The sequence below is a fragment of the Zea mays genome, chromosome 6, assembly GCF_902167145.1.
Source record: "Zea mays cultivar B73 chromosome 6, Zm-B73-REFERENCE-NAM-5.0, whole genome shotgun sequence".
Taxonomy (NCBI): Eukaryota; Viridiplantae; Streptophyta; class Magnoliopsida; order Poales; family Poaceae; genus Zea; species Zea mays.
Genome location: NC_050101.1, coordinates 131,597,479 through 131,616,487, shown reverse-complemented (window position 1 = coordinate 131,616,487; position 19,009 = coordinate 131,597,479). Strand labels below are relative to the sequence as shown.

The 19,009-nt window shown below is 43.7% G+C and overlaps 1 long non-coding RNA gene across 5 annotated transcripts; it reads left to right on the top strand.

Moving 5' to 3' along the window:
- The first annotated feature begins 5,358 nt into the window (after positions 1-5,358).
- On the top strand, positions 5,359-13,853 carry LOC100273846 (uncharacterized). Of its 5 annotated transcripts, none has more exons than XR_002262820.3 (10): positions 5,359-5,645; positions 7,629-7,709; positions 8,209-8,330; positions 8,967-9,586; positions 9,679-10,856; positions 10,939-11,018; positions 11,906-12,001; positions 12,086-12,159; positions 13,096-13,240; positions 13,495-13,853. It is a non-coding gene; the product is annotated as an uncharacterized lncRNA (long non-coding RNA). The 5 variants fall into 5 exon arrangements; XR_002262821.3 differs by having other exon boundaries at positions 5,442-5,645; positions 13,096-13,406; XR_002262822.3 differs by having other exon boundaries at positions 5,443-5,645; positions 7,629-7,988.
- Positions 13,854-19,009: the final 5,156 nt, after the last annotated feature.

Here is a 19,009-nt window from a genome sequence, read left to right as displayed (position 1 = left end):
CCCTCGATCGTTTCCCGCTTGGTGATCTTTGTTAGTTCATCACCCTCGTGCGCGGTCTTGAGGAGGTCCCAAATTTCCTTTGCATTCTTCAACCCTTGCACCTTGTTGTACTCCTCTCTATTTAGAGAGGCCAAGAGTATGGTTGTGGCTTGGGAGTTGAAGTGCTCGATTTGGGCCACCTCGTCCTCATCATAATCCTCATCCCTTACTGATGGTACCTGTGCTCCAAACTCAACAACATTCCATATACTTTTGTGGAGTGAGGTTAGATGAAATTTCATTAAATCACTCCACCTAGCATAATCTTCACCGTCAAAGGTTGGCGGTTTGCCTAATGGAACGGAAAGTAATGGAGTATGTCTAGATGTACGAGGATAGTGTAAGGGGATCTTACTAAACTTCTTACGCTCTTGGCGTTTAGAAGTTACGGAGGGCGCATCGGAGTCGGAGGTCGATGTAGATGAAGTGTCGGTCTCGTAGTAGACCACTTTCCTCATCCTCTTGTGCTTGTCGCCTTTCCGATGCGACTTGTGAGAAGAAGATTTTTCCTTCTTCTCTTTGTGGTGAGAAGAGGAAGATCTTTTCTCCTTCCGTTTGGAGGAGTCCTTCTTCTTCTCCTTCCTCTTGGTGCGGGACTCTTACGATGAAGTGCTCCCGTGGCTTGTAGTGGGCTTTTCGCCGGTCTCCATCTCCTTCTTGGCGTGATCTCCCGACATCACTTCGAGCGGTTAGGCTCTAATGAAGCACCGGGCTCCGATACCAATTGATAGTCGCCTAGAGGGGGGGGTGAATAGGGCGAAACTGAAATTTACAAATATAAACACAACTACAAGCCGGGTTAGCGTTAGAAATGTAAACGAGTCCGCGAGAGAGGGCGCAAAACAAATCGTAAGCAAATGAAGAGTGTGACACGCGGATTTGTTTTACCGAGGTTCGGTTCTCGCAAACCTACTCCCCGTTGAGGAAGCCACAAAGGCCGGGTCTCTTTCAACCCTTCCCTCTCTCAAACGGTCCCTCGGACCGAGTGAGCTTCTCTTCTCAAATCAAAGCCGGGAATAGAACTTCCCCGCAAGGGCCACCACACAATTGGTGCCTCTTGCCTTGATTACAATTGAGTGTTGATCACAAGAGCAAGTGAGAAAGAAAAGAAGCAATCCAAGCGCAAGAGCTCAAAAGAACACGACAAATCTCTCTCGCTAATCACTAAAGCCTTTTGTGGAATTGGAGAGGATTTGATCTCTTTGGTGTGTCTAGAATTGAATGCCTAGCTCTTGTAAGTGGTTGAGAAGTGGAAAACTTGGATACAATGAATGGTGGGGTGGTTGGGGTATTTATAGCCCCAACCACCAAAAGTGGCCGTTGGGAGGCTGTCTGTTCGATGGCGCACCGGACAGTCCGGTGCACACCGGACATGTCCGGTGCCCCCGCCACGTCATCACTGCCGTTGGATTCTGACCGTTGGAGTTCTGACTTCTGGGCCCGCCTGGATGTCCGGTGGCGCACCGGACATGCACTGTTCACTTTCCGGTGCGCCAGTATAGGCGACTCTGACTTCTGCGCGCGCTGCGCGCGCATTAAATGTGCTGCAGGTAGCCGTTGGCGCCGAATAGCCGTTGCTCCGGGGTTGCACCGGACAGTCCGGTGCACACCGGACATGTCCGGTGAATTATAGTGGACTAGCCGTTGGAGATTCCCGAAGCTGGCGAGTTCCTGAGGCCGCTCTCCCTTGGAGCACCGGACACTGTCCGGTGTACACCGGACAGTCCGGTGAATTATAGCGGAGTTGCCTCTGGAAATTCCCGAAGGTGGCGAGTTTGTGGTGGAGTCCTCTGGTGCACCGGACATGTCCGGTGGTGCACCGGACACTGTCCGGTGGCACACCGGACAGTCCGGTGCGCCAGACCAGAGGTGCCTTCGGTTGACCCCTTTGCTCTTTTGTTGAATCCAACTCTTGGTCTTTTTATTGGCTAAGTGTGAGCTTTTAACACCTGTATAACTTATACACTGGAACAAACTAGTTAGTCCAATTATTTGTGTTGGGCAATTCAACCACCAAAATTAATTAGGGACTAGGTGTAAGCCTAATTCCCTTTCAGCGTGCGTCAGGATAAAGGTGTCAGGCCACCTTTGCATTAAATGCTCCTGCGATTTGGTCGGTCGGCGCGGCGATTTGGTTAGGGTTGCTTCTTGGCGAAGACAGGGCCTCGGGCGAGCCGGAAATATGTTCGCCGCTAGAGGGGGGCTTCGGGCGAGGCGGAGATCCTCCGGGGTCGGCTGCCCTTGTCCGAGGCTAGGCTCGGGCGAGGCGTGATCGAGTCCCTCGAATGGACCGATCCCTGACTTAATCGCACCCATCAGGCCTTTGCAGCTTTCTGCTGATGGGGGTTACCAGCTGAGAATTAGGAGCCTTGAGGGTACCCCTAATTATGGTCCCCAACAGGTAGAACAATAATTTAATTTCCATCTTGTTCATGAGCGACACAGGGTTAGACAAGCCACTAGTGAGTTTAAAGATTTTGCTATCATTTGGTGGAACGAACTTGTTAATACACGTGCTGCACCACAAACATGGAATGCATTGAAAGAGGAGATGCAAGCTCATTCTGTTCCCCTTCTTATAGACGCGATCTTCGAAAAAAACTGCAATGTTTAGATCAGGGAGATATGTCTATGCAGGAATAGTACCAAGAGCTCAGAAAGGTATGTTGTGTTGTAGGGTAGTTGTGGATTAGGAGGAACAAATGGTTAGGTTTTATGGGGGATTGAAGCGGGAGATTCAGGACATTGTTGATTATAAAGAGTATTATTCTATACAACGTTTGTTCCACCTTTCTATGTTTGTAAAGAATTGCATGGTTGCCAACAATGGAGGAGCAGCACCTTCGCGCCACGACAGCCTCCGGCGTCAGCCAAGGCGTCATCCTCTTCGAGCATACGGACGACCACACCTTCCTCCACCAACGGTACACACAGCACCACACCTTTGGCATCACAGGGACACGACAATAGCATGTCCTTGGTGCCTTTAGGTGGTGCAGCAAAACCTGCTGCGTCCACCTCTTCCATAGGCCGCTCCTTCGACATCAAGTGCCACCGCTACCAGAGACTTGGCCATATACGACAAAATTGCCCTAGCAAACAGATATACATTGCTACTGTTGATGGTGGGTACGTTAGTGCTTCTAATGTTGAGGATGAAGATACTCTTGGAGGTAACATTGCAGGGACTGATGATGGTGATGAAGAGGTTCTTGGTACAACAGCGACCAAGACCTATAATGCCTTGTTTGTGCAACGAGCTTTGAGTGCCACGATCGACAACGACGACAATAGATAGGGGTGGGCACTTTTTTACTATAAACCGAAAACCGAACCGAACCGTATCGAACCGAACCGAAATTTCGATTTTTTCGGTAGTTCGGTTCGGTTTCGGTTTTTGTATCTCAAAAATTCGGTTTTCGGTATCGTAATCGGTTTTCACCGTATACCAAACCGAAATACCAAAAAACCGAATTACCAAACTTTATCAATTCTAAAATTTGACTATTCGATTATGTGAACTATATGTGTGAAACAATTAAATTGTTATTCACTTATTTATATGTGATGTATGATATATCTCTAAATATTTGTACATATATAATTTGTACTTTTTAAAATTATGTGTAATTTATCATATAAACTTGTTGTATGTGTTGTCATGAGTATAAGTTTGGTATTCGGTTTTTACCGAAAAACCGAAGTAAAAAACCGAAACCAAACTTCTCGGTTTTTCATTTTCAAGAAACCGATCGGTTTCTAATGTCTAGAAAACCTAAGTTTTTTAAAACCGAAAAACCGAACCGAAGTTTTTAAAAAAACCGAATGCCCAGCTCTAACAATAGACAATGCCAAAACCTGTTCAACATGTTCCTCATCGTTAAGGACAACAGTGTACATACCATCATTGGTGGTGCTACAATAACTTGTTGAATGTTGAGATGGTCAAGAAGCTTGGCTGCGAACACAAGGTTGATTTGTCCCTTGTGGTTCGAGTTGATGATGAGTGATTATCAATGGGTAACGTCTCGGATTGAGTTGTGGGCTAACCGAGGCATGAGTTAGTGTCACTAGGGTGTCCATCTATTTTAAACATGAATTCATAGCTCAATAACCATAACTAAATTTTGGCAGTAAAAATTCACTTATCGAACTTTCAGAAAAACGAACAACACGATGGCTGACATACACATTCACTTATCGAACTAATATGGTATGTAACTAAGTACACAAACAAGTTCACAAACTAACTAGCAAGTTTATACTAAAGTAAACAAAAATAAACTAAACATACTAAACAAAAATAAACTAACTTTAATAAACTAATCAAAACTAAACTAAGTACACAAACTAACTAGCAAGTTTGTATTAAAGTAAACAAAACAAAACTAAACAGAGTAAACAAAACTAACTATACTAAACTAAGTAACTAAAAAAATATAAAATGTATACTAAACAAAAATAACTAACTATACTATACTAAACTAATCTATCAATATCTAAACATACTAAACAAAACTAAATTAATTATACCGAACAAACTAAATAACTAAACTAACTATAATAAACTAAATAATTAAAGTAAACTAAAATATATACTAAACTAACCTAGAGTAAAATTTGTAACTAAACTAACAGTTATACTAAACTAAACCTAAAGTAAAATTTGTACTAAACTAAACCTAGGCGTGCGACATTAACCTCAAGGCGACGAAGGCGTGACGACGATGAGGCAAGGCGATGACGTGCTCGAGGCGGCGGTGGCGAGGCTGTGGCATGCTCTAGGCGACTAGGCCGGTGGCGGTGCGCGCGATGGCCGTGGGGAGGACCTGGAGGCGGCGTTGGCGCTCGGGGCGACCTGCCAGTGGTGGAGTCTGGGTGGCGCACATGATGGCCGCGGGGAGGAGCTGGTGCGGACGCGGGGGGGGGGGGGGGGGGGGGGGGGGCTCAGGGCGGATTGTCGGTCGGCGGTGGGGCGCGGAGGATAGAGATCAGTTGGAAGCGGTGAGAGAGAGAGGGTGAGGGAGATAATGGGGAAAGAGGAGCTCGACTCGCACTAAAATTCTAGCTCGATGCCAAGATCTATGGCACACAAGCTCTGCAATGCCAGCGTAACACGTTACCTCGGCACCACGGCATGTGACGTCGAGTAAAAGGTCCAAAACGACAATAAGTCATCCATGAGTCTAAACGTGAAAATTTTCAGAAAAAAGGCTAATCCTTAAACAGTATAATCTATAATATAAAATAATGTTTAGTTGACCATATAAGTGAATTGCTGGACAAGATCTTAGACCTGTTAACTTGAGTCGTAGAGAGTAGTGATGGAATTGGATATTTGTCATTAGAAACCGGCCTATATTTTATAGAATGAGATGAACCTATTATTTGTATATATAGTGAAAATTATAACAACAAAAAAAGACAACGTTTTGAGACCGGTGGGTTGCCTACCTCGACCTCCAAACCCTAACTCTAGGTCCATCCCATCGCAGAGAAAACCTTCGGTGCCCGGCTGATGGGGAGGAGGAAGGAGCGACGCCTAGCGGCCATGGCCGCGGCGGGCCGCAGGGTCAAGCTCGACCTCTTCCTCGATTCCTCCCCCGGTAAGTTTCGCGTCCGTCCGGTTTGGTTCGATCTAGTTGTGTTTAATCGTTATGTGTCCTAGCTTGTCTTGACATGGTTTGAGATTTGGTATCGATATCTGGTCTCTCGCCCTTAGGGTTTGTCCGGTCTTCTGAATGCACGCAGGTTGATTTAGGCCAAATATGATTCACTGTACCCTGGGGTTTCTGACAGTTGGATGCTGATAAGTCATTGGGTTGGTATTTATTACCAGAAACTGTTTGCTGTGAGCATCGATGTCATCGTTTGCGCACTCACACTAGGCAATACGGCTGATCCCAACAGGCCAATTAAAGGGGCAGCCAAAGGCAAAATAGCTGACACATAGGTTCTGTAGTGCATCAAAACGAGTAGCCATTTTGGATAAGATGAGCGAGGTGTCAGGTACCGAGATGTAATCAGGAGCCGAGTTCGGATGCAGTGGCCGAGTGTGGACTGTGTGGAGTGCGTTATAACATGCTGGGTCGTGTGTGGGCCGTCGTGTGGGCTGTGTGTGGCCGTGGCATGTGGAGAGGTTAAAAGCTGTAAGCACCGGGTGATCGGGGCATCGAACATCAGAGAATTATGTTAGCATCTTCTTCCCCAAGCCTTCTCTTCCTCTAGTTCTCGTTCTCCTCTCCAATACTCTATTAACTCTGTTAATTCTGAGCAATACTTCTGAGTAATACAAGTAGGTTGCTAACACGAGGAAAGCTAAAATGGATGCTAGCAATGGGGCAGCTATTTTTATACGTGTATTGATGACAGGGCAGTCCCACCATCCACCAATCCAATACCAGTACTGTTTGATATAAATATAGAAGTTAAAATGGCTTCTCTGTTGGATACACTCACAATTTAGATGGCCAACTAAACCATTGATGGCAGCCAAAATACCAAATGCCTGGCCAAAATGGCTTCTTCCTGTGTCAGTTTTATGTTCCCCACAAGTGTTTAGTTTCACATTTTTGTCACTTTTTGGACATGCACCAAGCCAGTTACAGTTTCAGTGATATAGCGAGAAATACAGTTGTCACAGTTTCAGCCCCTTGTACTGCAAGACAATTACAATACATAATTAAATTCACTACTATTTTTTTGGGAGGCTGTGTCAGGCGAATGATCGAACCTTTTAAATCTACAGACCCAGAGAACAAAATCACTTCTAGTGTGATACTCTTTCGGTGTACAAACATCTAATTGATAACCTTCTTTTGTGACATAATAAGTAACAAACACATTTGGAATGCCACTTTGGTCCTATGTTTGAATGGATCAATCACAATCTGATGTATCCATGACTAGGGAAACATAATCTTGGAACTAGGATGGTGGAAGTGATCCAACATGCATGATGAGGCATACATCACCTTGTCTGTATTTTGGGGGTTAGGGCCAGAGACAGTGGTTGTGCTGGTGGAGGCTAAGGGGGTGTTTAGTTCCGACCTCCTAAACTTTAGTGACTAAAGTTTAATCACTTTTAGTCCCTAAAATATCAAACGGGGTGACTGAAATAGGTCTTTCAAATAGAATTTGTAGGGACTAAAGTTTAGTCACTAAAGTTTAGGAGAGTGACTAAAGGAACCAAACACCCCCTAAGGCAATATGTGGGTTTTGGGAGGGTGTAGATCTAATTTGGCACAATAGATTCCCCAACCTCTATCAACAAAGCAATAAAAGTGGAAGCAAATATTAGTATATTACCCACATGCCAGTTATGGTAATGAAATTAAAAAACTGATGTTGGATTTTGATGAAGAATGATCAATGCAAATGTTTGCATCAGCTACTTACGATTGTAGGAATCTTGTGGTTAGATATCTTTTATACGAGTGATTACATGGGTGACAAGAAACTACACATTCTTGTAAATTGTAATAGTAGACACACTGAATGTTAATTAGTCAGGTAAATGACATACCACTTGGCACTGACCTGTTTACATGGATTGCAAATAAGCTGACTCTTGATACTGTAACTTGCAGGGGAGGCATCACATAATAATGGAATAGGAGGTGAAAACCGTGACCAACAGACTGTGGTTCCCACTTCTCCATCTTCTTCAGGTGGGTTTCATCAATTTTCTTCCAAGGGATATGTAAAGAAGACATGCCTATGGATTATGGAACATAAATATGGTGGAAATTTGGATTTGTGTACAAGCATGTATACCTTCGCATATCTGGTTCCGAGATACATGTAGGATTACCGGCCTGCAAGGAACATTGAGTAAATTCTTCAGACTGAGCTACCACTGTCAAAATTTAGTGAATGCCTATGGGTAACCTCACTCAGTTGGCAGCATCTAAGCGTGGGGATTTCAGGATGTGATTGTTCCCTCCTCGGTTCGTATGTCTCTTTCTTTGTATGTAGCTCCTAACCTGTTCTTATTTCTGACCAGCCTTCTGTAAACTTCACATTAATAATTTTAACAATGCAATAGTCTGTTTAATTTTTACAATACTGTTGGTTTCATTATGTATGTTTCAGAAAAGAGCTTCACTGTATTTTGCCCACCTCAAAATCATTTTTATTTCTGAAATTTTCATGTAATTTTATTTTCAGATAAAAAGGAGAATCCTCTAGCATTGCTTGGGCAATATAGTGATGATGAAGTGGAAGATGAGGAAGCAGCAGATCAACCCACTGGTGAAGCTAAGGGGAGTCCAGGAGATGCTAGTGCTCAGGTAATTCCATATCCTTACTCTGTCCTGTTGGTCAAACATGTTGAACTTTCTTGGGACTATAGAAACCTAGTCTAGTTTTGTACTATATGTACCAAATATGCCAAAGCTGGGGTTTGTGTGCGGTGTTAGCCGTTGGCTTGTAACCAATGTTTTTGGGGTGTGGAGTTTATCTATGATCGTAATACTTTGAGGTCAGTTCTAACTGGCTTTAAGTAGATTTATTTTGGGAGTTTTCCTAGCCAGCTGAACCCTTTTGTGTTCAGAGGTGATGGCTTTTGCTTCCACTTCTTCGTGTCGCTGTAGATCAAACCTAACGCTTGCAATTTTGTTGCTTTGTGGTAATGAAATTCGGCTCTGCTACTATGGAAAATTATACACCGAAGCTACCAAAAGTGCTTATTGGCTGAAGTCTCCGACAATGTGGCCTCAAATGTACTGAGCTTACTTTTGTTAATGAGTAAATTTTGTTAATTTATATTGTTCAGATCATAACTGTGCTTCACACAATGATTTTTGTTCAGCTTCGTAAATCTTAATTGCATCTATCTTCTGTTAGAGCGTTAGAGGACATGCAATATTTGCTCACTTCTTTGCCATTTTTTGGGGTCTTGCAATAATATATTTTACTTGTTTCAGTTAACTAGTCAGCGTGCGGATATAGCTGGTGATAACAGTGAGGCAAAAATTGAACCATCGGCTTCTGTCGGTGATCAACAAGAAGCAGCACCTCAAGCTGGTGACGTTAAGAACTACACCCAAAGTGTTACTGAAGAAAACACTATAGCTCCTGAGCCAACTGTACAAGAAGAGAGTGTGAAAGCAACTGAATCTCTTCCCGATTCATCTGGCATGCAGATTGTTGGTGATGTCGGTGGAAATTGGAAAGCAGTAATGCATGAACAGAGTAATCAGTGTTATTACTGGAACACAGTTACTGGAGAAACTTCTTGGGATATACCAAATGGATTAGCTTCAGGAGTTGCAACTGCATTTGTTCCTTCTGATGTGGACTATTCAAATGAAGCTCAAACCCATGTCCTTCCCCACAGCACACTGGAAGCATATCCAAGTGATATGTCTGTTGGGAACGGCACAACTTATCCTAATTTGGGAATGGCATGTGGAAGTGCACATGTTACTCAAGATGCTTATGCTTATGCTGCTCCTATCGCCAGTAATGAGCCTTTGGACATTGATCCCTTGTATCTTGCAAAATATGGTGATGGTTTGCTGCAAAGATTGGACCTGCTGGAAAGGTGCTTTTATTTTCTTTAGTCATATCTTTTGTTACTTTGCATGCATTATTGTTCCTTGAGTGTAGAAAACTAATGAGTTATTATCATTGTAGGCTCTGTGGCTCGAACAAAGGTCTTGAATTGATAAGAAGAGAAATTGAGATACGGATGTCGGACTTAAATGCACTTTCATCTTATGGATCTTCTTTGCTCCCATTGTGGTTGCATGCTGAGGTGCACCTGAAGCAACTAGACTCTTCTATTTCCAAGCTGGAAATGAACTATCATGCAGATTCAGAACCTAGGAATTCAAAGACAGAGGTTGCTGAACACAGGGCACCTGATGATGCTGACTTGATAACACCCTCCAATGGCGAGGCTTTGAAGTATGAAGTTTGTGCTGGGATTACTATCGATGCAAATATGAAGATTGGTAAGCCAGCTTCAACGTCTCAGAATTCACAAGGTAGGGATAATGCAGCTGTTCCTCCAAAAATTGAATCTGACAATGATGAAGATATGGATGTGGAAATGGAAGTTGATGAAGATAATGTCGAAGAGCAGGCACAGTGCAGTTCTGTACCTGAAAAGGAGCATCCTCCTTCAGAACAGTTGAGTTCATCTAATTTGCCATCATTTGAAGATCCTACACCTCCTGAGGATAATTCTGTTCCTCCACCTCCGCCAGAAGAGGAATGGATTCCACCTCCACCACCTGAACACGAACACGAACCAGCTCCTCCAGCTTCCCCAGAAGAGCCGGCTGCATCATATGTTCAGGTGGATACAATTCCTCAGCCATATATAGCTCAAGAAAATGTTGGCTATACAATTTCAGGAATGGAGTATTATAGTACTGAAGGTACAAATGCCAATTACTATATGCAAGTGAGTGAGCCTCATGTCCTTCAAGCACAACATTCTTATTATGCACCAGTATCTGGGAGTGGCATATCTGTTTCTGTTGATGGCACATCTATTGCCCCAGAATCTTATTATACCTATCCTTCAGTCACTGTGGCTGCAAGCGCTGTAGCAGCTGAACATTCTGGATACTACGCTTCATCAGTCTCTGCCATTTATAGCAGTGCAGCAGATATCAAAACAAGCTCAGCTTCTCTTGTTTCTGCAATTAGCAATTCGGATCTAAAAAATCATGATAATGTTATATCCAATGATGCAAGTATTGTGCCTTTCACCCAAGCTGTAGTAGCAACATCAGCTGCAGGAACGACATCTGTTCCTGAAAGTTCTACACAGCCTTCTAGCAGTACTACAAACCAGATCAAAGGTAATTCTATTTTGAATTTCATTATTTGGACAATTCATCTTTACCCTGATCACATTGTTTGATCTTTTGTGCTGTTCTGTAGTTATTCGCAACAAGAAGCGGGTTGTTGGTATTACATCGTCTCTGAGGTCTAATAAGAAGGTTTCAAGTTTGGTAGATAAGGTTGCTCTCTACAACGAATCTCTGTATTCTGTTATTATTGCATATTAGGTGCCTGAAATTTACATTTTTAGCATGTTCCTGTATATTCATGGAATTAACAAATCCTAGTTTCTTACTCTCGATTTGAGACGTTCTCTCAACTCTCAACCATCTAAGAATTCAGTATAAAATACGAAGGGTTTAACATTGTTATGGATGGCTGGGGGCACTACAGCAATCGTGGCGCTACAGTACTGCCGGTACTGTTTTTGTGATGCTGCACCCTGCGCTACAGTACCCCCGGGTGCTGTTCATGGTTAGGGCTGCAAGCGAGGGGAGGGAGAAGGGGGTGGTGGCTGCGTTGTCGCCGGCGGAGGCGAGGAGGATGTGCATGGCGCAGGGCGTCGTGGCTGATCTAGAGAGAGAACTTGCGGCTAGGACTAGGAGGCGCTGGGAAGGCCGACCGCAGGGCTTTGCCGACAGCTGGCAAGAGAGAAGGGATTTCCTTCTAATCTCTTGCTTACCTTCAATTGATACAATCTCTTCTTATATAGAGAGGGTTACTTGACCCCTTAACACTAGATCTAATCTTATCTCTAATTCTAATCTTATCCCAAACTAGTCTATCTTTATCTAAACAACCTGAGGGCGTGCTACAGTGCCACTTGGCCCCTGACAAACATCATGGTATGTTTTGCAAGATCCCCTATGTATCATGTCAAGAAGAAATAGTGGCCTCCGTCTTTTAACCTTCTGTTTCCTGGTTATTTGGTAACCATTTGCTAGTTAGTTTTATCAGTCTGCTTTCGTTATAAGGTTTAAACTAAGGTTAGTAGTGATGTGTAAATAATTGTTGCCCTAGCAACGTCACTTTGTGGAATCAGTCTGTTTTGCTTTCCTTTTAACAGTGGAAAGCTGCAAAAGAGGAGCTTCGTGATGAAGAGGAAGATGAGCCTGAAACTGCTCTAGAGGCATTAGAAAGGAAGCGACAAAAGGAAATAGAGGTAAATTTCATTTTACCTCTCTAAAGCATGCATGCAGAAATTTGTAGAAGTTTTCTGATTTTAAATGTGCCCCATTTGATCCAGGAGTGGCGGAAACAACAGATAGCTTTTGGACATGCTCAGGAAAATGCCAATTTTGTTCCTGTTCGTGGTGATTGGTACTCTACCTTTCCTGTGTGATGGTTGATTTTAATAGCTAGATGCAAAATTTACCACAAATTTTCTGGTGTTTGTCATGGTTATGGCCGATTTTGTTCCTCCTTTCACCATTTCACTCCATGTGATGTCCTCTTTGCTTAGAAGCAGCCAACTTCCTTTTTTGGCCTTAGAATATTTTTTAGAAACAGACAACTTCCTGCATATAAAGTTGTGTTAGAAGGAAATGTTCTAACTAGTTCAAGTACTTAACTACTTACCTTTCTCATCAATGTGGATTTTTGATCGCTCTGCCATGCCTAATAGTTTCTTGAATACTGTGCATACATGTGTACCATATTTTCATGTAGACTTTCCCTTGCATCAAGTGATTTGCATGTTTTGTACATAGTGGTATAAAAGATTGAAGCAACAACCTTTTTCTATATGTTCTCTGCATGGCACCAGTGCTAACTGGTTGGAGTCCAGACAAAAGACATGTTGGAAAATTTTTAGGTTGCTGGCATAGCTGAGAGACAAATCAGTTCAGTGGCAGCTTCTTGAAGCTTAACGGAATATACCAGTTTAGCATTTTCTTCATTATGGTATACTTTTAAGGGCCTGTTTGCATTGTAGGGTATTCTTCGAATGTTTTGTGATTTAGTTAAAATTTGAACTAGAACCCAATACTCCCCACAACCAATAAATTGCCGCTCATGCAAGTGAGTCTTTAATGCCATGCTTAGTGTACATTCTTAATGTTAGATTAAAGAAGGCCCGTTTTTAGCTAGATACATTTAATAATAGTCTCCAGGGACTGATTTGCCTATGATAACATACCTATTATTAGGATAACTGAGAACCTTGGTATTCTGAAGCTGAACATCATGAATGGCGACATGGTTTCTTTTATGGATTTTACCTGGTAGCTGTAGTGATGATTGTTTGAATTTTTGCAGGCGTGACCGTGTAAAACGCAGAAGGGCTGAAGCAAAAAAGGAGTCAAAAGATGACATTGTTGTTGCATCTTTAAGTAGTTCCAAACAGCATAAAGGATCTCCTGATCTAGCAGAGCTTTCCAAGGGTCTTCCTACTGGTTGGCAGGTAAGTATTCTCGATTGTATCATATCAGATGCTAACATAGTGTGCTGTGTTTAAGGTAGCTTCCGCTGCAGCTTCCAAGAATTTGATATCTATTGCAAGTTTGTAACTGATACAAAGAAGTGAACAATCGTGAAACACTGGTCATGAGTGCACCCTCTGTTCCTGTGTAGTGTACTGTAAAACCTTGTTAATCTGCCATGCCATGTTTTACAAAGTGGTTAGCACTGCTTATTTGCGTTATCCTCTCTGTGCAGGCATACTTGGATGAGTCTACTAAGCAGGTCTATTATGGGAACAGTCTCACGTCTGAGACGTCCTGGGAGCGGCCAACAAATGAATGAAGATCTATAACCTTGGTGTGCGGTCAACCGAACGATACAAGTTGATTTGTTAATGTAGTTGATGCTGTTGAATGGGCAGCCCAATTTTGTTTGGCAGCCAACCCCATCCTTTAGAGAAGAACAAACCACACCTCACCAGGAGATGGCTGATTGTTTCATTGTCTTGGTCACAAGGCACAAAATTTTTGATGGGATAGGTTTTGCTTGGCTAACCTATCTGCAGTACAACATCTCTTATTAATCACTAACTAGATGAAGGCACATTTCGGTCATAGGCCTCAAGAATGACGATCCATGCAACAAAACCTCACGCCGATTTGGCTGAATACTTGCCAATGGGTGAAAACATCTAGGTATGCTTATCCAGCTACCCCTGCTGCAGGGAGACAATGGAAAGGAGCTCCCAGACTTCAAAAAATCCCTGTAATATTTCCTATGATACTGACCCATCATTCCATCAATATCATGCACCTAGGACTAGTCAAACAAGGCATCATTCACCAGTCGCTTGTTAACCAAGCGTCTTGGGATCAATACTGAATATCAAAGGGTCAAATCTTTAATCCTTTGACCGTACAACCACCTATCTTGCCAAAAGTGAGTAGAGGATCCATCTCCAATTTCTAAAACTACAACCATATAAAGAAGACTACCTCAGGGTACACCGAAAACTTAGGCACCAAAGGTTTGCTAGGACCAGTCGCCTTCTTGAGCCATAACCACCTCACTCAAAGCCCAGCTCAGCTTTTGAATATCTAAAATCCGAAAACATCTCAACTTCTTAGGCCTGGTAACTTTTGGCCAAGCAATAAGGCAATGTTCACCTTTGCCTCCTTTTTGCCTTTCCAAAAGATAACTCCTAATTATATACCACTCAACTTTTATAAAATTAGATAGCTAGCTCATTTACATGCCACTCCATGGCATTGAGATGAGCTAGCTATCTAATTTTGTAAAAGTTGAGTGGCATATGTATAATTAATCCTTTTATTCAATGGCTTTATAAACCCAAGAGAGTAGATCAAGGGCCATAGTGTGGTAAATAATAGTGGAGGTGATTGCAGAGTAAACATGGATAGCCTGCTAACTCTAGTCATGAGGTCGACTCCACCTAGGAAGTAGGTCAACAAGCTTGTCAATGAGAGACAACAATATCTTTGTTAATTTTCTAATAGACAAAGGTAGCACTAAATAGTTAATAGGAAAGAAATCCATAGGACAGGGCAAAAGAGTTTGTAAAATTGCAACCTCAACCGAAACCACACCGCTTTTTTGAATATTTGTCCTCAAGCTCGTAGCATCACCAAAAAGATTCAGGAGCCTCAATGCCAAATTAATATCATTAGCACTAGCCCTAAGGAATAATATAACATCATCAACATATAAGGAAATCCTATGTTGAATACATCTAGAAGATATTGGCTGAAGCAACCCCAACTCATCAGCCTTGCAAAACATCAGATTTAGAGCATCCATAACTAGAATGAACATCATAGGGGAAAGAGGGTCCTCTTGCCTCAAACCTCTTTGGTGCATAATAAAACTACCAGGAACACCATTTAAAAGAATTTGATTAGAGGATGTGGAAAGACGACCACTGATTAAGGGTCTGTTTGGTTGGGCTGTGGCTGTGAAAAAAGTTGCTGTGGGCTGTGAGCTGTAGAAAAAGCTGCTGTAGGCTGTAAGTTGTTAAAAAACTAAAAACCGTTTGATAGAAACCACTAAAAGTCGTTAAAAATTCTTCGATATATGTTTTCACAGTTCCATCCGAAAAGCCACTAAAAGCAGGTCCAAGGGTGCTTTCAGATTTGCACTACGAGAAAGTCGGCTTTTAGAAAAAGCTGCTTCCTGGATCCAGCCCTTTGGTTGGCTTTTGGCTTTTAGGGGGGCAAAAGCCAAAGCCAAAAGTCAAACCAAACACACCCTAAGCCTCTCCAAACTCTTCCAAAACGTAAGCCTTCCAAGATATCAAGAAGAAAGGGCCAGGAGACAATATCAAAAGCTTTGGTAATATCCAATTTGAGAAGAACCATGGGCTGCTTTTGGCCATGAAGAAACCTAGCAGTTTGTTGAACCATCACAAATTTATCTTGAATAAATATTCCTTTATTAAAAGCACTTTGGTTCTTGGCCACAAGCTAATCCATATATCCAACTAACCTATTAGCCATCATTTTTGTAACTAGCTTTAGAAAACTATGAAACAGACTTATCGTACTATAATTTCCAACATGGCCGACCTCCTCTCTTTTCTGAATTAGAGTAGTATAGGCTAAATTGAGCAATCCAAAGTTTTTGAAATCCCTTCTCTAAACAACTTAATTGGTAGCCATGATGTCAACTTTAATAATCTACCAACAACATTTATAAAAATGGTCGGTGAAACCATCAGGTCCCGAGGCTTTATCATTGGGCAACTTATTAATAGTACTCAACACCTCATTACTTCTTGTTAAAAGGCGCTTGGGTTTCGGACGATCTCCGCGTTTCCGCGGGCGACACCTTATCCGCGTGCGACGCGTGGAGCGGACCCGAATTCCTCGTTCAATCCAGCGGAATGCAAGCAGTCGTCCGCGTCGAATGCCCCATCGACCTTCGCCCCCGGCCCCTCCTCCCCACCCAGGCAGGTAGGCAGCTTCCGCCTTTAGGGCAACCCTAGCCAAATCCCCAATCCCACCGGCCACCACCACGTATTCCTTGTCTATGCGACTCCCACCGCACCCTCGCTAGCCACCTCCTCTCCGTCGTCGCAGCACCGCAGCTAGGTCGTGGTCGCATCGCTACATCCTCCCAACCGAGGCACCACAGCTACTCCTCCTCTTCCCCCACCGTTACCATAAGGAGGCGCCAGAGGAGGCATGCACTGCGGCGAGGCATGGAGACAGCAGTTAAACCCTAGCGAGACAGCTCGGGCTGTAGGTCCACGAGGGCCGGCTCCGCCGCCCGCGCAAGGCGCTCATCGACCTCGTCACGCTTCTCGTATAAATAAACAGCAACCCCCTCTCAATCCAAATCCACCAAACCCACTCCTCTGCTGCCGCATTCCAACCCATTCCCATCGTCTTCAACGACCAACCCAGCGCCATCAGCAGGAGAGAGATCGCCGAAGCCATGACGAGGGGCGGCGGAGGCGACACGAAGTCCTTCTACCGTCAGCAGAAGACGCACGCCGCCGCCGCCGCTGCCGCCACTGCCGCCACTACCAAGCCCACTGGCGGCGTCTCCAAGAAGGCGGCTGTGCACCACCACAAGAAGGCCGCGCTCGCCACCAACGTCCACCCAGCCCCAGGTACTGATCCTGGTCCGAATCCCCCCCTCATCGCTGTTCGCTTCCGCGGCAGTACTGGCGGATCGACCGATTGATTCGATTTTGATTCGTCTCTCGTGAACATGAACTCCAGATGAGAACCAGATGTATTCGTCCTTTTGTGGTTTGCTGACAATATATTTAGAGTACCTGTTTCAAAATCCTCATAAAGTGTGTATATGTAATTGAAAGTCGCCTAGAGGGGGGGGGGGGTGAATAGGGCGAAACTGAAATTCTCAAAGTTAATCACAACTACAAGTCGGGTTAGCGTTAGAAATATAATCGAGTCCGCGAGAGAGGGTGGAAAACAAATCGCAAGCAAATAAGAGGTGTGACACGCGGATTTGTTTTACCGAGGTTCGGTTCTCACAAACCTACTCCCCGTTGAGGTGGTCACAAAGACCGGGTCTCTTTCAACCCTTTCCCTCTCTCAAACGGTCCCTCGGACCGAGTGAGCTTTTCTTCTCAATCACTTGGAACACAAAGTTCCCACAAGGACCACCACAAGATTGGTGTCTCTTGCCTCAATTACAAGTGAGTTTGATCGCAATGAAGAATCAAAGAAAGAAGAAAGCAATCCAAGCGCAAGAGCTCGAAAGAACACAAGCAAATCTCTCTCTCTAATCACTAGGGCGTTGTGTGTAGTTTGGAGAGGATTTGATCACTTGGGTGTGTCTAGAATTAAATGTTAGAGCTCTTGTAAGTAGTTGAAGTGGGAAAACTTGGATTCCTTGAATATGGGGTGGTTGGGGGTATTTATAGCCACAATCACCAAACTAGCCGTTTGGTGGTGGCTGACTGTCGTATGGTGCACCGGACAGTCCGGTGCACACCGGACATGTCCGGTGCGCCAGCCACGTCACCAGGCCGTTGGGATTCGACCGTTGGAGCTTCTGACTTCTGGGCCCGCCTGGCTGTCCGGTGTACACCAGACAAGTACTGTGCACCGTCTCGCGCGTGCCTAACTTCTGCGTGCTTCTGGCGCGCATTAAATGTGCCTGCAGGTGACCGTTGGCGCGAAGTAGTCGTTGCTCTGCTGGTTCACCAGACAGTCCGATGTACACCGGACATGTCCAGTGAATTATAGCGGAGCAAATTCCCGAAGCTGGCGAGTTCCAGAGTCGCTCTCCCCTGGGGCACCGGACACTGTCCGGTGTACACCGGACAGTCCGGTGAATTATAGCGGAGCGCCTCTGGATTTTCCCGAAGGTGAAGAGTTCAGCGTGAAGTCCCCTGGTGCACCGGACACTGTCCGGTGGCACACCGGACAGTCCAGTGCGCCAGACCAGGGCACACTTCGGTTATCCCTTTGCTCCTTTGTTGAACTCAATACTTGGTCTTTTTATTGGCTAAGTGTGAACCTTTAGCACCTGTATAACTTATATACTAGAGCAAACTAGTTAGTCCAATTTATTTGTGTTGGGCAATTCAACCACCAAAATCATTTAGGAAATAGGTGTAAGCCTAATTCCCTTTCAATCTCCCCCTTTTTGGTGATTGATGCCAACACAAACCAAAGCAAATATGGAAGTGCATAATTGAACTAGTTTGCATAATGTAAGTGCAAAGGTTGCTTGGAATTGAGCCAATATAAATACTTATAAGATATGCATGGATTGTTTCTTTAATTTTTGACATTTTGGACCACGCTTACACCACATGTTTTGTTTTTGCAAATTCTTTTGTAAATCTTTTCAAAGTTCTTTTGCAAATAGTCAAAGGCAAATGAATAAGATTTTGCGAAGCATTTTCAAGATTTGAAATTTTCTCCCCCTGTTTCAAATGCTTTTCCTTTGACTAAACAAAACTCCCCCTAAATAAGATTCTCCTCTAAGTGTTCAAGAGGGTTTTGATATATCAATTTTAAAATACTACTTTTCTCCCCCTTTTGAACACAATAAGATACCAATTTTAAATTTATCAATTGAGAATCATACCAATTGATAAACTCTTTTTTTTTTAAATTAGGTGGTGGTGCGGTCCTTTTGCTTTGGGCTATTACTCTCTCCCCCTTTGGCATGAATCGCCAAAAACGAAGTCATTAGAGCCCTTAGAAATACTCTCTCCCCCTTTGGTTATAAATAAATGAGTGAAGATTATACCAAAGACGGAGTCCTCTTG